Consider the following 20,133-nt stretch of genomic DNA (forward strand, 5'->3'; position numbering starts at 1 on the left):
GGCAAAGGGCAAAGTAAGTTCAGGTCTGATCTGAAGAAGGGCATGGAGGAGGGGCAAGGAGGAAGCCTCCTGGAGGGCAATACGTTTGACATGAAATCCAAAACACAATTACCACATCTTCCTGCCCATAACGGCAAAAAACCCTTCCCACTGAGCGATCGTTGCAACAGTTGTAGGTGCAGTGATTGAGCGTCAATGCTGCGATGTCTGCAAACCGATCAAGGTGTACTCCAAGGCCTTGTACACACATATACGTTGGTGACACGATTCCAGTTTATAATTCCCAGCACATATCTGAATGACATCGCTCTTCAGAGGCGTGCGACCAACTTTACAGGTCAACTTGCGGTCTACCAGCCATCTTGGTATTGCAAGGTCCACATTCAGTGCCACATACCAGGAGTCCATGTCCTTGTTGGTTTCGCCACTGTGAAACGGACTCCAGCACCAGGATGCTCAATGAAACGGCAGTGTAGTTTTGAGCTCTACCCCATTGCAGCCATTTTCCTTTTACCGCAAATCTTCGTCAATGCAAGTGGTAGACACTGCAATTGTCTGGAGACATCTATCTGTGGCCAACTGAGGAGCTCCTCACAAGGCAGAAACATGTCCTATAAGATTCACTCAGATTTTACAATACAAAAAGATAACTTGCATTGGAACATTGCTTTCCTTTAACTGAGGCGATCATGACTGGAGAGGTCTTGTCAGAGAAGAACAGAGCTGTGTCCAAGCATAGAATAAGCGAATTTTACAGCACATAAAGAGGCCAACCGTCCCATCGCACCTGTGCCAGCTGCATGCAAAGCTAGCGAATGACTTCCACTCCCACATTCTTTTCCCACAGCCGGATTTTTTTTTCTTTTGCAAGTGTATATCCAATTCACTTATCAGAAGTTTTTATTGCATCTGCTTTTATCTCCTTTTCAGGCAGTGGCTTTCAGGTGATACAATCTCGCAGGGCAAATAAATGTCTCTGTCTCCAGATGAATCGTGCAGAAGCAGGATCATTGTCAGGAAAGCCGAGAAGACGTACTCCATGCCAATGACCCTCGTTGGCATCGTAATTAATGAACACATCTAAAGTGGTGATCATGGCCTTGGCTTGTCTTACCCCCACTTCAACAGGGATATTTCCAGAGACCAGGGTCAAACCTGACATGGATTCTAGAGATGGACTACACATTCTGGATGAAATCCAAATTTTTAGCCTTATACTCCCATCGATTCCAATCTCAAAAAAACGCTTGCCGATCTTGCGAAAATCAACTAAATCATCGGAGTTGGGTTTTTCGCTCAGACTTTGACGATCTTTGCTGTCATATCGTAAGCCATACCCAATGTCGCACACATTAGATATGACATTATTCGCCAGAATGGTTCTTCAATGTCAAACAACCTGCCTCCAACCCATGTGATGTATGTGTAGTGATAACGTGAAGCGATCAGCAAAGAAACACTGAAATTAGTGAAGTTCCTCTGTATGTCTATCTCTTACTCGGGTAAAACTTCTTGTGGACAATGACCACAAGGTGATGGTGGACTTGCCTCAGAAATCTGTTGTCCAGCACTAAGAGAACAGTTTCTCGTCGCGTTTGTCGGTTTCTGGCAGCAATCTGTATGATTCTCATTGTTTTAATCACACAAATAACACATATCATTCTTCTTTTACTTAGAGCAAATATGAAATGTGGCCAATGCTTTCCGACATTTAAGATTACTTATTGTTAATTTTCGACTTTGCAAATGCTGGTATCTATATTGCAAAACAATGTACGTAAATATAGTGATATAAACATATTACTTATATATATTTGCCAATATCTGCCTAAATAGCGATTCACCCTGCATATCTGATAATAATAATAATGATACATATGTAAGCCTTTTTACCTCTTCTTGGTGTGTCAATGCGCTTCACAGAATACAGTCCAGTCGGTCCAGTCGGGGAGCGGCAGCAGGACAGCGCGGGGAGGAGCCTGGGCCTACTGACCCAGGTACTTAAACTCGACGCCGGAGCGAGTGCAGCCAGTCGGGGAGCGGCAGCAGGACAGCGCGGGGAGGAGCCTGGGCCTACTGACCCAGGTACTTAAACTCGACGCCGGAGCGAGTGCAGCCAGTCGGGGAGCGGCAGCAGGACAGCGCGGGGAGGAGCCTGGGCCTACTGACCCAGGTACTTAAACTCGACGCCGGAGCGAGTGCAGCCAGTCGGGGAGCGGCAGCAGGACAGCGCGGGGAGGAGCCTGGGCCTACTGACCCAGGTACTTAAACTCGACGCCGGAGCGAGTGCAGCCAGTCGGGGAGCGGCAGTAGGACAGCGCGGGGAGGAGCCTGGGCCTACTGACCCAGGTACTTAAACTCGACGCCGGGGGGCAGGGGAGGGAGGTGTGGGGGCGGAGCGGGGAACTGCGACGTCATAGATTAGTTTTCAGGTGAGTGCGCGCGCACAAAAAAAAAACCATCCGCGCCCCCCCCCACCCCCAAGGGCTCACATCAGAGCCCACTATGGTCCTGTTGGGTTCGATGCCCCAATCTGCGGGATAATGCCATCCACCTGACCGCTCGCTCCCGGTCCCCGCGTGCGCACTATGGCTGCCGCTTTGACCCGAGCCCCCTCACCCCCTCCCTCCCTCCCCCCTCCTCTCTCCCCCAAACCCTCCCCCTCTCCATCTCTCCCGCTCTCTCCTCCTCTCTCTCCGTCCCTCTCGTCTTCTATCCCCACTTGACCCTCCCACAACCTCCCTCTGTTCCAGTCTGGGAATCCTCCGCCGGGCTCACCGCGGCACTCGGCGTTGGCTGTCCAGCAGCAGCCACACCGACTGCCCCATTCCCCACCACTCTCGCCAGCCACCCCGGACACAGACCCGGGGAGTCAACCTCTCCTCCCTATCCCCATCCCCCCACCCCTGCCTCACAACCTGGACCCCCTCCCCTCCCACACACCCTTCTGTCAACCGCTCCCTCCACATCGGACTGCAAAATGTCCGCTCCCTCTGCAACAAGGCCCTGGTCATCAACGATCTCATCCTTGATGAGAACGTTGATATCATGGCCTTGACAGAAACGTGGCTCACCCCAGGCGACACCTTCCCCCTCACGGAGGCCACGCCACCCGGCTACACCTCCCACCACATCCCCCGCCCCAACCGCCGTGGCGGTGGTGTTGCCCTTATCTCAAGGACACCACTTGCCCTATCCCCCTACTCCTCTGGCTCTTTCCCCTCCTTCGAGCACCTCACCCTCTCCCACCCCTCATTCCTCTCCCTTAAAATCCTCCTCCTCTACCGGCCCCCTAAAACCTCTCCCACCTTCATCTCTGACATTTCAACACTCCTCACATCTCTTTGCCTCTCCTCTGATCGCCTCATCATCCTGGGCGACTTTAACCTACACTTCACCCCCTCCTGCTCCATCTCCACAGACTTCTCTTCCCTGCTCTCCTCACTCAACCTTTCCCTACACATAAACTCCCCCACTCACAGTCACGGCCACCCACTCGATTTGGTGATCACCCGGGGCCTCAGTGTCTCGGATGTCACTATTACCGACAAGGCCATCTCCGACCACTACTTCATCTCCTTCACCACCTCCACCCCCCTCCCCACCTCCACCAGACCCACCACCATCTTCTACCGCCCTTGGAAGAAGTTACCCCCACAATCCCTAACCGATGCCTTGGAGTCCTCTGAACTCCTCTCCCTCTGGCCTTCAACCCTCACCGACCCCTCTTCTCCTCTCTCCCTCCTCCACAATATCCTCTCCTCCACACTCGATACTCTTGCCCCCATCACTTCCCGCACTGTCTCCTACTCCCGCTCCTCCCCCTGGTACACCACCCACCTCCGCTCACTGAAAAGCCAGGTGCGGGCTGCTGAATGCACCTTTGTCAAATCCGGCTTAACGGTCCACCGACGAATCTGGCTGGACCTCCTCAAAATTTACCGCTCCACTCTAGCCTCGGCCAAGTCGTCCTTCTACTCCAGGATAATCCTGGAGGCGAAGAACAACCCCAGGCTACTGTTTTCCACCACATCCCGACTCCTCCGTCCCCCCCGCCACCCCGCGCAGGTCATCTCCTCCAACCTTCACTGCGAGGAGATGCTGGATTTCCTTGAATCCAAGATCAAGGGAATCCGCTCCGCGGTCACTTCCCCTCCAACATCCACCCACCATCCACCCCTTCCCTCCCACACTCCGACTCCTACCCATCCTCCCCTACACACCTTCGTACCCGTTTCCCCACCCTCTGTCACTGAATTCATCCTATCCCTAAAACCAACCACCTGCTCCCTTGACCCCATCCCCACTCCATTCCTTATGTCCCAGCTCCACTTTCTTGCCCCACGTATCACCGACATCGTCAACCTGTCGCTTTCCTCTGGCTCTGTCCCCATTCCCTTAAAAACTGCCACCATCACGCCCACCTTGACAAAGCCCTCACTTGATGCGTCGCAGCTATCAAGCTAAAGGCCCATCTCCAAACTCCCCTTTCTCTCCAAGTCCTGGAAAGCGTTGTCGCCTCACAACTGCGCTCTTACCTTTCCACCCATTCTCTTTTCGAACCCCTTCAGTCAGGTTTCCGTGCAGCCCATAGCACAGAAACTGCCCTGGTCAAGGTCACCAATGATATCCTGACCATCTGTGACCAGGGCTCCCTCTGCCTCCTCGTCCTCCTCGACCAATCGGCAGCATTCGGTACGATCGACAACGCTATCCTACTCCACCGCTTGTCCTCCCACCTCAACCTTCAAGGCACTGTCCTTTAATGGTTTAGGTCGCACCTTTCTCACCGTCTTCACTTTGTCTCGAGGAATGGCTTATCCTCCACCCCCCGTAGTGTCTCATGTGGTGTCCCTCAGGGCTATGTCCTCGGTCCCCTCCTCTTCACCCTCTATATGCTCCCCTTGGTGACATCATCCGCAGACATGGAGTTAACTTCCAGATGTATGCGGATGACACCCAACTCCATCTTTCCTCCTCTACTCTCAACTCCACGACCACCGATGTCCTGACAGCTGCCTGTCTGACATCGATTTTTGGACGAGAGACAACTTTCTTCAGCTCAACGTGCGAAAAACCGAGACCCTCCTGATTGGCTCACGTCAGCGCCTCCGCACCTCAGGCGCTGACACCATCAGCATCCAAGGCTGCACTCTCCACCTCTCAAAGCCAGTCAGGAACCTCGGCGTTTTGTTCGACCCTGAGCTGTCCTTTCTCCCTCACATCCGCACCACAACTGGCACCGCCTTCCATCACCTCCGGAACATCGCCAGACTACGGCATTACCTCACCCCTCACGCTGCTGAAACCCTGGTTCACGCCTTTGTCAAATCAAGGCTGGACTTTGGGAACCCTCTCCTCGCGGCCCTCCAGCCACCTCCCTCCACAAGCTGCAGGTCATTCAGAACTCTGCAGCTCGTGTACTGTCCCGCACCAGGCTTCGGGACCACATCACTCCCACCCTCGCTCGCCTCCACTGGCTCCCCGTCCCCCAGAGGATTGATTTCAAGATCCTCATCCTCACCTACAAGGCCATTCACGGCCTTGCTCCCTCCTACCTCTCCAACCTACTATCCCCCTACCTACCTGCCCGTACCCTCCGTTCCTCCGGCTCCGGTCTGCTCCACGTCCCCCGCCCCAATCGCCCTACCATCGGTGGTCGGGCTTTCAGCCTCTGAGCCCCTAGGCTCTGGAACTCTATCCCCCAATGCCTTCGCCTTGCTTCCTCCCTCTCCTCCTTCAAGGCCGGTCTCAAAACCTTCCTCTTTGACCGAGCCTTCAGCTCCCCTCTCGACTCTCTTCCCCCTCCTCACTCCCTCCCTTCCCTCCCCTCACCCTAACCATTTCCCCCCTCCTCGCTCCCTCCCTTCCCTCCCCTCGCCCTGACCATTTCCCCCCTGCTCGGGTCATGACGCAACTGTGCAGCGCCTTGGGACGTCCTCCTGACGTGAAAGGCGCTTTATAAATGGAATCTTGTTGTTGTTGTTATCCTCGGGTTACCGACCCGTCTTCCAGTTGAAGCAATTGCTACACTACGGCGGCAGTTGCTACACTAAAATCAAATGAAATAGGAAGAGTTTGTTCAACTCTGCATTTGAAATGAGTATTGGCGTTTGCTTCTGAGTGTTTGATTCAATTGCAGGGATCTGTAACAAGTTAACATGGACTGTCTCTGTAGAGGCCAAAAAAAAATCAATCTATCAGAAGTGGGAGTCGAACCCACGGCTCCAATGGAGGCTGCGACCTCATCGCAGCGCCTTAGACCGTTCGGCCATCCTGACGCAATTGCATGATGGACACACACAAACGAAGCAGCTGATTGGATACCGTCATGCTGTCATTGGGCTATCGACAGCTGTAGGAAAAAACGGGATGATAAGAAATCGTTGCAAATTTTGGTCACAATATTGGAACCACGTGTGGTGATAAAGGCGTGGGTTCAAATCCCACTGCTGATATTTTGAAAAATGTTGCCCTCTTCGGAGACAGCCCAGTTTACTTTGTCACAACACCTTCCCGTCGCAGGATCGAACACCATTCGAAACCTATGAGACAATCATCCAAACAACTTGCATTTATATGCGCCCTGCTTGTCGGCCTTCCCAATTCTGGATATCCCGTGTCCTCTCCCGCAACAAACACCTTGGCCCCATCTCCCCCATTCTTACCCGACAACATTTGTTCCCTTTTCCTTCAGAGGATCCAGTACAAAATCTTGGTCCTCACCTATAAAGTTAGTCTGATAGCGTTGGTAGGCAAAATTCGAAACCTTAATTAAGGATGTCGTAGTGGGACACTTGGAAGATCACAATATTATTAGACAAAGTCAAAATGGCTTTACAAAAGTGAAGTCATGCTTAACAATTTTTTATATATGTTCAGAACATATCAAGTTGATGAGATAGGAGGGAATCCGTGGATGTAGTATATTTAGGTTTGTATGATTGTATTTCGATTAAGAAAATAAATAATAATAAATACTAAATTATTGTAAAAGTAAATGATGACACCAATCAATAACTGAAAGATTTATTTCTGCACAGATTTCGCAAACATATATACGAGACTGGAGCATTAGATCTCTCGTTCCTAGTTTCCCTAAGGATCTTTGGATGCTGTCCCTCTGGACCATGTGCCAATATAGAAGCCAAAATCGTAGTCATCGACTGACGAGTCATTCGTCCACTTCGCCAGTTTCAATTGATGACATTGGCAAAATGTCGGGTTCGTAGATCATCGCACTGACCAAGGCCGTAACAAATCCACAAAAGCATTAGTCTGCGACTACCATGATGGCAAGATGCAAAGCTGGATGTTACTTCATGCTCTCGCAGGAATTCAATCTGTTCAACCCCAATTCCACCACCCACTGCCTCCCCTCGACTAGCTCCAGCCTTTTATTCATCGCTCGTTCATCCGCTCCACCACAGGTGGACATGCCTTCGGAGCCTGTGCTCCGAAATTCTGATGTCTGGGACATTACAAGTTTGGTTTGTTTCCTTGTCAACAAGTGTCTGTCTTCATAATACAGGGCCGATTGTTGATTTCCTTCACAATAGTTGTCCATGCTTCTGTGTGGATTAAGTCGGGTTTTAGAGTCTCTTAGGCTATGTGGACCGGTTTGACCTGTCCGCGTCAGCAATATTAATACAAACATTGTTATTGTCGCTTAAAACTGGAAAGTTGAAATTCATTTATGAGCATTCGGCTGTTTTTATCCCTGAGAAGCAACCAACCGTCAGTGGGATTGTGTTGACTGAAGCCTAAGAACAAATTGTGAGAGAATGCCATCAGGTGAAAGAAGAATCTGGTCAACAACATTTCAGTTTTGTATATACCTTCATTGACAGGACATGTTATGCTGATGCATTCTTATCACAAAGCAGTGTTCAGATGGTGGCGGCGAGGCTGCTCAGTGTAGAATCATTAAGCACACAACAAGAGGACCTTGGATCAAACCCAGACGACCTCTTAAATTTGGGACAAATTTGCAAAGATAACCTTTTGTCAATGTGATCACATTTTGACATGACAGATACTGTGTCTGGAGAAACCAATTTCCTCCGGTATCGCAAAGGACAAAGATATCTGCTTTTAATAAACGAGCCTTAACATAACATAACATGTAGGAGCAGGAGTAGGCCATACCCCTCTTCGAGTCTGCCTGCCATTCAATCATGACTGATCTTCTAATCTAACTCCAGCTAATAACCTGACACTGCCTAATCCCATATCCCTTAATCCCTTCTGCAACAAGAAATCTATCTGTCTCAGTCTTGAATATTTTCTAGGATTGAGCATCAACAGCCCTTTGGAGTAGTGAGTTCCATACATTCACCACCCTTTGAGTGAAGAAGTTGATCCTCAACTTAGTGAGAAAGGGTTGGCCTCTGATTTTAACGTTGTGATCCCTGGTTTGAGTTTCTCCAATCAGGGGAATCAATGTTCCACTCTCTACTCTATCATGCCCTTTGATTATCTTATAGGTTTCTAATTCTTCTATATTCTAGAGAATATAGGCCCAAATTGGTCGGTCTTTCCTCGTAACTCATCCCCTTCATCCCTGGTACTAACGGAGTAAATCTACGCTGCACCCCCACCAAGACAAGTACATCCTTCCTTAAATTAGGAGACCAAAATGCAAACAATATTGCAGCTGTGGTCTCAGCGGGGCCCTATACTTTTGCAGCAAGACTTCCCTACTCTTATACTCTAACCCTTTCATAATGAATGCTAATATACGTTCGCCTTCCTAACTGCTTGCTGCACATGCAGACTAACTTTCTGTGATTGTTGTACAAGGACACCCAAGTTCCTCCAAATGCTAACACATTCGAATCTCTACCCTTCTAAAAAATAACCCTCTCTACTGTTTTTGCTACCTAGGTGGATGACTTCGCACTTCCCTACATTAGACTTCATCTGCCAACTACCTGTGCAATCATCTAACCTATCTATGTCTCGCTGCATTTTTTTTATGCCGTCTTCTGTGTTGACTCTTCCTCCTAGATTTTCATCATCCGCGAATTTAGATATATTGACATTGATGTCCTCATCTAGATCGTTGATGAAGATGGTAAATAGCTGAGGCCCAAGAACTGATCATTGTGGCACACCTTTCGTCACATCCCGCCAATCTTAAAAGGATCCGTTTATCCCCACTCTTTGTTTCCTACCCGTTAACCATTCCCCAATCCACGTTAGTATGCTCCACCCAATTCCATGGGCCCTCATCTTTTGGACTAACGTTTTATGCGGCACCTTACCAAATGTCTTCTGGAAGTCCAAATAGACCGCATCCACTGATTCACCCTAATCTAATTTACTCGAAATATCCTCAAACTTGACATCCGTTTTGTAAAGTCATGTTGACTTGGCCTAATTATATGTGCTCCCCTAAATACAGCACTATCAGATCCTTGATCAATGGTTCTAAAATTTTTCCTATCACTGATGTGGGACTGACTGGCCTATAGTTCCCATCTATTACTTTCCACCTATTTTAAATAGTACTGTGACATTTGTGAACTTCCAATCCATGGGACTGTTCCACAATCCAAGGAATTTTGGACGATCAAATATAAGGCCTCCACTATTACATTAGCTCCCTCTTTTTAAACGCTGGGATGCAAGCCATTCGGACCAGGTAATTTCTCACTTTTTAGTGCTAACTGTTTCTATAGCACCAATTCTCTACTTATGAAGATTTCGCTAAGCTGCACCCTGTCCTTATCCCGTTGGTACTCTCTTTTTTTGGCAGACTTGTTGTGTCTTCTAGGGTGAAGGCAGATGCAAAATTATCCATTCAGGGACTTTGCCATGTACTTATCCCTCATTACAACTTCTTCCGTCTCTTATTGAAGTGAACCTACATTTACATTCACGAGCTTGTTCCTCATAAAATATTTGGAAAAACATTTACAATCAGACTGAATGTTCCGAGCTATCTTACACTCGTACTCCTTTTTTTCGCTCCTAATCGTTTTTTTTTACTGTTTCTACAACTCTCCCAATTTTCAGATTTGCTGCTTTTCTTGGCAGTTTTATAAGCCTTTTCTTATAATTTGTTGCTTTCCCTAACTGCTCTAGTTCGCAACGGATTAATTCCCTTCCCTGTGGTACTCTTAGTCTGAAAGGGAATATGAGACCGCTGAGAATTTTGCACTAAATCCTCAAATATTTGCCACTGTTGGTCTACATTTTTACCTCTTAATCTTATTCTCCAGTTTGTTTTAACTAAATCTTTCCTCATACCTACAAAGTTAGCTTTATGTAAGTTCAGAATACGTCCTCGGTAAGGAAAGAGAAAACTGTAAAATAGACTGCACCATAACCATGGCCAGGAAAGTTGGATTCAAGCTGGGATGCTAACAAGATAGAAGGACTGAAGGAGGGTTTTAAGAGGTTATGAAGCGATGTATTGACAAAGGTGGTCAAGTATTGGTGTAAAAGAATGACACTGGAGGTAATTGGGACAGACAGAGGGTCGGATCTGCAAGATTTCACAGACACAAGTACACAGTAACAGGAGCAACACCATATTCCCATATAGGGAACCACATTCACTTTGAATACTTATGACATTGAAGTCGTTTTCTCGTTTGTTGAAATTGTAGAGATGACATTTTGGGCGACACATCCTGTTACCGAGTTCCAGACATATTAGTCGGAAGTTGGCTCAGTCTTTCGGACGCCAGAGTGTCTCTTTTGTTACTGCCGGAGTCTAACCATACTACACCACATAATTGATACCGATGCCTGGCAGATTTCCGCTGCTTGTCCAGCTGGGGCCATCCTAGCAGTTCTGGCCTTGGCTTGATAGTGGGATGAGTCCCTGCCCCACAGTTACTGTTCTGCCTTACAGTTGCAGCTGATGAGTCATTCTGAGCTGGGTTGTCATAAGCATTGCCCTGGAGTGGAAAGGTAAATGTGGTATAATCCATAGACATGTGGAATTAATCTGCATTACTTCAGTTGGTGTCACTGAGAGGAATTGTCTTGATGAAATGAAGGAGGGGCTAAGGACAGAGATAGGAGTTGCACCGCAGGTTAACAAATGACAATCAGAGGAGAAACCATTGGCAATGAGCTCGTAGAGCTAGTGGGCCACTGATAAAAAAACTCATGTTTGCATTTGAAATAGCGACTGATCAAGTCTTCAAAATGCCACAAACCGCTTTACAGAATATATTGTAAAGTGAATTGACTATATTTTATGTGAATGAAACGTGGCAGCAATTTGCACACAGCACTATCAAACAAAGAATCGTGGATTCAGTGAACAAATTAATATTATTTAAAAATATATATTTTAACTCCGGAAAAGCGAGCTGCATATATATATGCATTTATCCCTCAACTTACATAGCGTTTGTGGCATAACGAAACATGGCTAAGTTATCGCCCTTCCCGGGAATTTACCCCAGTGCTCTCGTTTGTGAGTGTAGCTTTCTAAACAATACCATACAGCACTACACAGAATCGATCGCAATTCAGAGACGCAATCTTGTAAAGGTCGATAAAGGACCAAGCGCAGTGGAGGAAGATAGAATGGTCCATAGTGGTACAGGCGACAAGAGTTCAGAATGACCAGGAGGTAGAGGGAGACATAGTCAACGACAGAGACCGCCTCACTGGTAACTTTGACAAGGGTCGTACCGTTGCTGTGGACAACAAGGATACCAGACTGAAGAGATGGAACAGGGATTGGAAGGGAAGGTGGGAGCAAAGTTCAGTTGCAGTAACGTGTTGCCAGATGTTAGATAAAAATTTGGAAAGCTATTGTTTTATTATTTCAATTAGGTTACGTGAATAATTTGAAGCATAATGTAAATGGATATTGAATCACCTTTCTTAGCTCTTCTCTGAACTTACTCTGTGTCAACATATAAACACACGCGTTGCTACAGTAACTCAACCTCTGAAGCATGATTGCGGTTTCTTGGACAATAGTTTGAGTAGCGTTCACAAAGGATTTTGCATACGTGTAGTTGGAGAGTTGCCATATCAACGAATGTATGATAAACAACATCCAAAACAATAAAAAACTGCCCGATATGGTGAAGAGTAAAATGATGGATTTTCTGCGTTTTTCCAATTCCACATCGATTGTTTCCTTCGCGTTTCCCGGATCTCGAAGCCTCCTACGGGCTTTATTGGCCATCAGGATGCGCCTGACAATCAGGGCGTTGATCAGGCAAATTAAAATAAAAACAAACAGTGGAACAAACACACGGTTCAACCTTTCGTATGCCTTCCAGGTGAGCAGCGTGTAAAAACTTTCTTTCAAAATGCAGTACCACGGAATATGGTTAACTATAACGTAAGGATCGAACATAAAGTAACAGGGAATGCCCATTGAGCAACTGAAAATAGACAGAATTACAATAACCACTTTGGCAATTCCCTCGGTGCAATATTTATGTTTTAGCTTCTGACAGCAAATGGCTACAAAGCGATCGAATGTGAAAGCTACAGTGAACCAAACAGAACCGTGTCCGGCTGCAGTCAGCAACACACATCTTACACTACACACTGGAGTGTAGGATAAGAAGCTCGATGGGAAATAAAGGCTGATAGATTTGTTCAACAATACATCGATGAACACAAACAGGAGATCTGCCGTTGTCAGGGCCACCAGGTAGTGAGTGATGCAGTTTGAAAGTCCACACTTCCCTCTGGACAGCACCACAATCGCCAGCAAATTACCTGTGTGATAAAATGGTATTAGTGAAACTGTTCAAATAATTTGCCAAAGTTCAAGTTATTTACTGTCCTGCGGTTTGAGAGTGAAAGGTACTATGTAAATTTATGTTTTTGATTCAAAATTCTGAGTTTCGAAGCGCAATATTGTATTATATTCGACAGGTTTTGCCTCGTAAATTGTTCCAGCAATTATATCTCACTTGTTTATGCGTGTAAATGTACAACCAATGTGTTGACTAGTGTCATCATCTGTTCGATCAACTGTGTGGGATCATGGTTAGAGCGCTTCCCTCTCACGCGAGAGAACCTGGGTTCATTTCCGGCAGGGTGTAAAGTAAGGCAACGTTCACTAATCTAACCGCCTCTGATTTTTACATTTAGGAGGAACCCGGCTGTTAGTCAAATATCACATCGCTTTTCCAGTGGCAGCGGGGTGCGGGGTGGGGGGGTTGGCGGGGGGGGGGGGGGTAAAGTATCCTTAATTCATTTTAATTGGTCACATAATCCACGGCTTTGTGTGGAACACTGCTGTGCGCATTTCGCTGCCCGGCTTTCGCCCACAAAATATACAGTCAATTCTCTTCACAATATATTCTGTGAAGCACTTTGAGACGTCTCCAATGTGATAAGATGCTGTATCAAATGCAAGAATTATGGTTCGTTGCAGCAGTATATCGAATCAGGTACAGTGTATAGCTTTGCCCATCAATGTGCTTTGGAACATTTCATCCTGTTGTTCGGACTTATAAGAAATGTAGAAGACTAACATAGCATTATCAGCAAACTATTTTCTTTTACATGAATCGGTTTTATAGGGAAATATTTGAGGTTTTTGGATGTTGCTTCAATGTAATATCCTGTAATTTGATACGGCACCTAAGGCACTTCTCAGAAGAGAAGAGTCCCCTTTCCCAAGTCCCAACTCAAGAAGAACAACCGTAACGTTATATGTCAAGATGCACATCGCAATATTGGAATCCAGAAAACGGACTGTTGACAAGTGTTCAAATAAACTTACCCGGAATTCCAAATGCTGCAAGAATTGGATAGTAAATCGATATTATCATGTACAATGTTGAAAATTCCATGCTGTGGTTCACACAGTGATATTTTGTTGTTCAAGGCAGAGGTTTCAATGAAACTGAGGTCTCGCTGTTAAACCCAGCATTTATAGTGAGTATGAATCTACAGCTTGCATCATCAATACTATTAGTGTCAGACCACTAAACAAACAAGTGAGCGCCTTCACTCCCGAGTTGTACACGTAGTACTTACATCAGTTTGGTTTCTCTGCACAAGTGTAAAACGTGAACAGAACAATATTATTGTTCAAGGCAATGCACTGGGATTTTGCTATCACGGAGCATTGAGAACAGATTCCCCGCTAAACCTTCTGAATAAGTACTGTTGGGCAACTAACTAAAATTGGGTATTCACTCCATGGGTCTGTGGAAAGTTTGGTTACCTCACTCACGCACCAAATAGATAGTCGGTACACTGCGATTCCTCCCCAATTTACTAACACTATACTAAACATGAGGATTAGTATTGTGTTATTGCGGTTTGCATCACTCTATCAAGGTGGTTTCTAATTGATTATCAGTGACGGGAATCTGGAACCAGCAATACAGTTAAATTAAGGATTAATGTTTAATTGGAAAGCCGGTTGTCTGACACATTCCTAAACCTGTAGCCTTTTTTTAATAGCCTAAAATCCAAGTTGATAATTCCTTGAATCTAAACTACATTTGAAAACACAGATGTAGACAGTTGGAATAGATTGTGCACACACTCACTGGAGGAACACATCATCATTACCTAATCATAATCATAATAATAATAATAATAATCATAAAACGTGTAGGACGTAGGTTAGCAAGCGTAATGGCTTGAAGACACTAGAGTTTGCACTGGGGTAACTGCTGGAGTCCATCCAACTAAAACCATACAGTCGCTATCTGGTAAGCTTCTCGCTGCTTGTCCAGGCAGTGCATGCTACCATATAGGGGTGTGGGTTACAGGGTTAAACGCGGTTGAGTGGGAGGGTTCCCTGCTCCAAGGAAATCCCTCGGACAATGGTTGTTCAACATCCAACAATAACGCGTTTGAGCCCTCACTTGGTGAATGGTTAATATCCGGAACTCTTTGCCCCTCAACCAGCCAATCAAGGTGGATTATAGGCACTGACCACGCGAAAGTTTGTTGCTGAACTCGGCTTCCAAGTAGCGCCTTACAGCAGTTGCTTTCCCTCCTATCCGTACATCTAATCAATCGTGATAATTACCCCCAGTTATTCAGAGGCGAGGTCTGCTATAAAGAGACGAGGCCAGTTTTGCAGCGACCAGTCTTGTTATACAAAACGAGGGCTGTTATACAGCGAGCAAGACTGTTATACAGAGACAGGTTTTTTTATACAGAGACAAGGTCTGTTATACAGAGATCAGGTGTGTTGTACAGAAATTCGGTGTGTTATACGGAGAGCAGGCCTGTTATAGTGCAACCAGGTCCATTATACAGAGACCAGGCCTGTTATACAGAGACCAGACCTGTCATACAGAGAACGGGCATGTTATACAAAGACCAGGCCTGTTATACAGAGATCGGTTTGTTATACGGAGACCAGCTTGTTATACAGAGACCCAGTCTGTTATGCAGAGACCAGGCCTCTTTACAGAGACAAGGCCACTTATACAGAGACCAGTCTTGTTATACGGAAACTAGGCCTGTTATACAGAGAACCGCTCTGTTATACACAGACCAGGTCTGTTATACAGAGACCAGGCTTGTTATACAGAGTCCAGGCCTGTTATGCAGAGACCAGGCCTGTTATACGGAGACCAGGACTTTTACACCGAGAAAACATTTGTAATGCAGAGATCACGGAGCCCGGATAACTCAATCGGTAGAGCATCAGACTTTTAAAGTGATCAATTTAACGGTAATCTGAGGTTGAAGGGTTCAAGTGCCTGTTTGGGTGTTACGATAATTTTTTGGGGGGAGGGTGGGTCGGGATGTGGGTGTTGGGGAGTGTTGTGGGGATGGGGGTGGTGTGGATGGAAATGAGAACATAAAAGTGTTCATCCACTTTTCTCCTGTCAAAAAGATGACAAAAGGAATGAGATTATTTTTTTTATATACAAAACTATCTCAGTTTCTTCTTTCCAAGCTAAATGAGATCCTGGTGACATTATCCACTGAAGTAACGCTGAGCTTCCTTGTGTGTCTCTGCGCACCTGCTGCCCTCAGCTAACACTTACCTTCTGTTTGTGCCCGACCTTTAAATATCACGAACGGTGTTGGCTTTCAGTCACAACACACCAGGCTCTGGAAATCTACCTATGTTACTCCAAATCAGTCACTCTCTATGTATCTTGAATCTCCACTGTGAAAATCGTCCACATCTCTCGCCCCTTCTCTAATATACCCTTCTTTGGAGTTTCAGTTCTAAGCCTTCCACGCTGTATTGTATTGTGTGAAATGCAAGCTGCTGTTGTTGAACGAAAACAAATTATTCACATCTGACTGTGATTGCCGTACTATACAGTGATACTTTATGCTACAAGGAGAATACGTTGAGCGCAATAGATGGCGTCAAAATGTTAATTATTTCACTTTAATAGATTCTATTCTGCTATGTCTCAAGAAGTTCACATCAAACGGAAACCGACTCTACGCGTGTTTATGTGACCTCATGTGCTTCAAAACTGCAGCAGCCACAGAATTAAGTTCATCATCTGAAACAACGTATTATGATTGTTGTTACCTGAAATGTTTGCTTGTTTCTGTTTGTAGTCAATGGCCATTCTTCGTATAGTATCTATAGGTTATCAGGCTCCAACCAATTCAATTGAAAGATTGTGTGTTCGTTAATGTTCAAGAATGATTTTGCCACAATAAAAGTTAAATAAATGTTCCCGCCAGGTTTCGAACCTGGGACCTTTCGCGTGTGAGGCGAACGTGATAACCACTACACTACGGAAACTTCTGTGAACTCTTATTGCTGAGAAACGAATAAAACTCTAATACTTTTCCATCCAACTTTCAGATCGTTCACAAAACTCTTGAAATTCAGCGTTGCGATGTAACACCTCAAACAAAATTGAATCTTCCGAGTGCACGTAGGGCAATGGTTTATAATCGCTGAAATATGAGATAAGAAGAGCTGAAGGTCTTGCAGCCGGGAAGGAAGTGACTGGTGCGTTGCAAAATTTCCAAACCAATGGCAACTGATCCTACCAATAAGTTTAATTTCTGACAATTTATTTGAAAAGTGGTGCAGCAGGGTAATCAATTCAGAGAAATCCCCACATAGCTTTGTTCAATATCAATCTACTAATACTTGAAATTTTTAATAAATTTGCTAAATTTGGTGCTGGTTTACACAACATAGATCAAAAGTTTGTCTGAATATGAATCCGGGTTTCCGATGTAGCAGCAAACAAATTTTAACAAAAGTAGTGAGCTATGTTGTTAAATGTGTTTTGCAGACAAGGCAAACCTGGAATAGAGTGGCCGAGTGGTCTTAGGCGCTGGATTTAATTACCAGTCCGTTTGGGGATGTGGGTTTGAAACTCACTGCTATCAAATGCACCTGATCTTGTTCATCTTTTACATCGAGCGTTTAGGATGTGTTTTCTGAACGGAATCATCTGTTTGCGGAAGGCTGTAAGATGACTCCATCTTCCAATGATTAACCAGCGGCCAACGTTTTCTGTACAAGGGTCAATACCCTGAGGCTTTGGCCGTATCGGTGGCCGTGAGATGAGTTTGTTTCCATTATTAATTAGCTTCACTTCATCAGCTCCAGCAATTACTTTTATTGCCAAGAGATCAATATCTTCCGACAAGTCAGAAAAAATAAAAGCAGTTCCCTCTCATCCATGAACCATAAGAGGAACATGTTGGAATATTTTGAAAAAATACACAGGAACCGATAAACAAATTCAATTTCTCTGTATGTCTTTAGAAATCATTCTGGCTCAGCGTGAAAAAATAATGTACCATCACGTAACTCTTATATTTATGACTAAATATCAAACTGTTCTCCGAAAACATTCTTCCAAAATTAGTTGCCGAGTTGATCCAAATCAAGTTTTAAGGGCATGTGTATTTCACTTGAATGTCTGTTGTGGGAGAACAAGGTGCTGAGGAGCAAACAATCCCACATTGCACAGTGGTCAGTGTTTCCATCTATCTTTATTCAGATTTCACTTTCTGAATAACTAACTTACATATATTGTCATTTTCTGTCAATCCAGAGTTTGCCCGTGACAACAATTATGTCAATATAAAGCTGTATTTTTCTTGCACAGCGGTGTGTAGAAGTCTCTGTGTCGCAATGGGTTCGCGCGTTCGGCTGCAAACCGAAAGGTTGGTGGTTCGAGCCCACCCAGGGACTGTCCTCTTCTGGAGGATACATATTATTCTTCACGTTTGCTTCGCATTTTAAATAATACCATGAACTCTATCAGTGAAACTCGCGACATACTCGACTCAAATAATCCACAACCTCAGCCTTTGATACGCTGAGAGGCCGGAGCTCACCAACTAGCAAGGCTGCAAATTCAGTTAGAAATCGATACAAAAGAAAAATCACAAATCCACTCCATTCTTATTGACACATGATGCACAAATATTGTGTGCACCGTCATTGCTGATCATATTATCTACGAGATGATAATTGATCTTAACTGTTGGATTAGCATTTTCTGTAATAAAATTCAGATAGTCTCCATTATACAACTCGTTAAAATATAAAACATTCTGTGTTGCAGAAATAAGTAAATACACGTCCAGAGCAGCAGCGTTGATTCTAAAAAATAATTGCAGACCGCTTCTTGTACTTGTGAGTAACTGCACTGCAATTGGAGGCAACTGTACAGCCGTGATCGTATAGTGGTCAGTATTCTGCGTTGTGGCCGCAGCAACCTCGGTTCGAATCCGAGTCACCGCAATCGCCATCGCTTTTCCTTTTAACATACTTTTGAAATGTTTTAAAATAATCTGAGTGCACAATTAATCATAATCTGAGATTTCCCTGTTTGCGTTTAATCAATAATAAAAATAATAATAATGCTTTGATAGAGCGCCTTATCTTGTCTTCGAGACGTCTCCAGGTGTTTTGCAGGATATACATTAGCTGTAAAAGTCAATGCCAAATATTCACTTGTACTCGCCGGTGGTAAAACTAGATTATTTGAACTGCGATCTCCTGCGGTGATAAAACAATTGAGGTTGGATATCAACATCTCAACCATTCGGCGATCCTACTTCTTCACTCACCCCCCTTCAAGCATACAATAAAATAATATATATGGATCAAATTTTTTGAAAGGTAAATATTGTAATAGGTGACCTACAATGAAATATTCTGATTATCAGCGTAGCGTCAGAAACGCATCATCATGATTATTGCAAGTTGGAGCCTTCTAACCATCCTGACGATAAAAGCGAATTCCTGTGTTTAGAACGGAGTTTACCAGGTTTACCAGGAAACACAGACTGTTTACCAGTGAGTATTTGGAACACGTAAAGAAAGGATTGCTGACTGCAGAGTATGACGGAGAAACTTTGGATGAAAACCAACTAAAACCGCAACCCTGACAAATAAATCCACCATGTTTGAGCGTACAAAGTTAACTTGTTATCTTGTGCCCAAAAATTGTGCCCAAAAATTTTGCCAGCATAAATTTGGACATTCGAGTCACGGCTATTTGTTGCGCGGCAAATTGGTGCAGAGGTTCTGCGGAAATACATTTTCACAACACAGGTCAGTTAATAAGAAATCTTCTGAACGTCTTGGAGTTGTCTCGACAATGTAATAACATACTGTCGCACTATCTGAAATGCAAGGAATCAAATCAAATGACGATTATTATCAGGACAAAGATTATCAAGGTATCAGGAGCAGCACATTTTTCTTCAAATCAATTTTGTCAGTAGTCGTGGCCGAGTGGTTAAGGCGATGGATTAGAAATCCATTGGGAAACTTCCCGCGCAGGTTCGAATCCTGCCGACTACGAATATTGCTCCCTGTTACTATAATTGTGCCACTGAATGTAGGAATGTTTCCACATTTATATCAATTGTGAGTTCTACAAACCTGTGGAAGACAAGTGGCTCAGACTTGTCCAACTGAGAGTTTACCTCCCTGAAATGATTACTTGATAATATTATAAGTGAAAATTATTTTAGATCAGCACATCAGAAGTGACTCGTTGACCGTAAACCTTTTGCACAAGTTATTGACAAAGCGTGTTCTGAATCATTTTTATTGTTTATTTCTTATATAACTCATCAGCATCTCAAACTAGAACAAGGATACGATTCTGGAAGGTAAAGATGGCAGCTGCGGTTTTGTAGCGTTGAGCTCTCTTTGTTGTTCGAAGGAAGACAGAAATATAAAAGCGCAATTGTTTTCGAAATAAT

General features: G+C 44.9%; 3 non-coding genes across 3 annotated transcripts; 2 read left to right on the forward strand and 1 right to left on the reverse strand.

The window, feature by feature from the left end:
- Positions 1–16,614: 16,614 nt before the first annotated feature.
- Positions 16,615–16,687, reverse strand: trnav-cac. Its single transcript has one exon. It is a non-coding gene; the product is annotated as a tRNA-Val (tRNA).
- Positions 16,688–18,029: 1,342 nt separating this feature from the next.
- On the forward strand, positions 18,030–18,103 carry trnac-gca. Its single transcript has one exon. It is a non-coding gene; the product is annotated as a tRNA-Cys (tRNA).
- A 1,540-nt stretch (positions 18,104–19,643) lies between these two features.
- Positions 19,644–19,726, forward strand: trnas-aga. Its single transcript has one exon. It is a non-coding gene; the product is annotated as a tRNA-Ser (tRNA).
- Positions 19,727–20,133: the final 407 nt, after the last annotated feature.

Source organism: Callorhinchus milii, unplaced genomic scaffold (assembly GCF_018977255.1).
Source record: "Callorhinchus milii isolate IMCB2004 unplaced genomic scaffold, IMCB_Cmil_1.0 Scaffold33, whole genome shotgun sequence".
NCBI lineage: Eukaryota > Metazoa > Chordata > Chondrichthyes > Chimaeriformes > Callorhinchidae > Callorhinchus > Callorhinchus milii.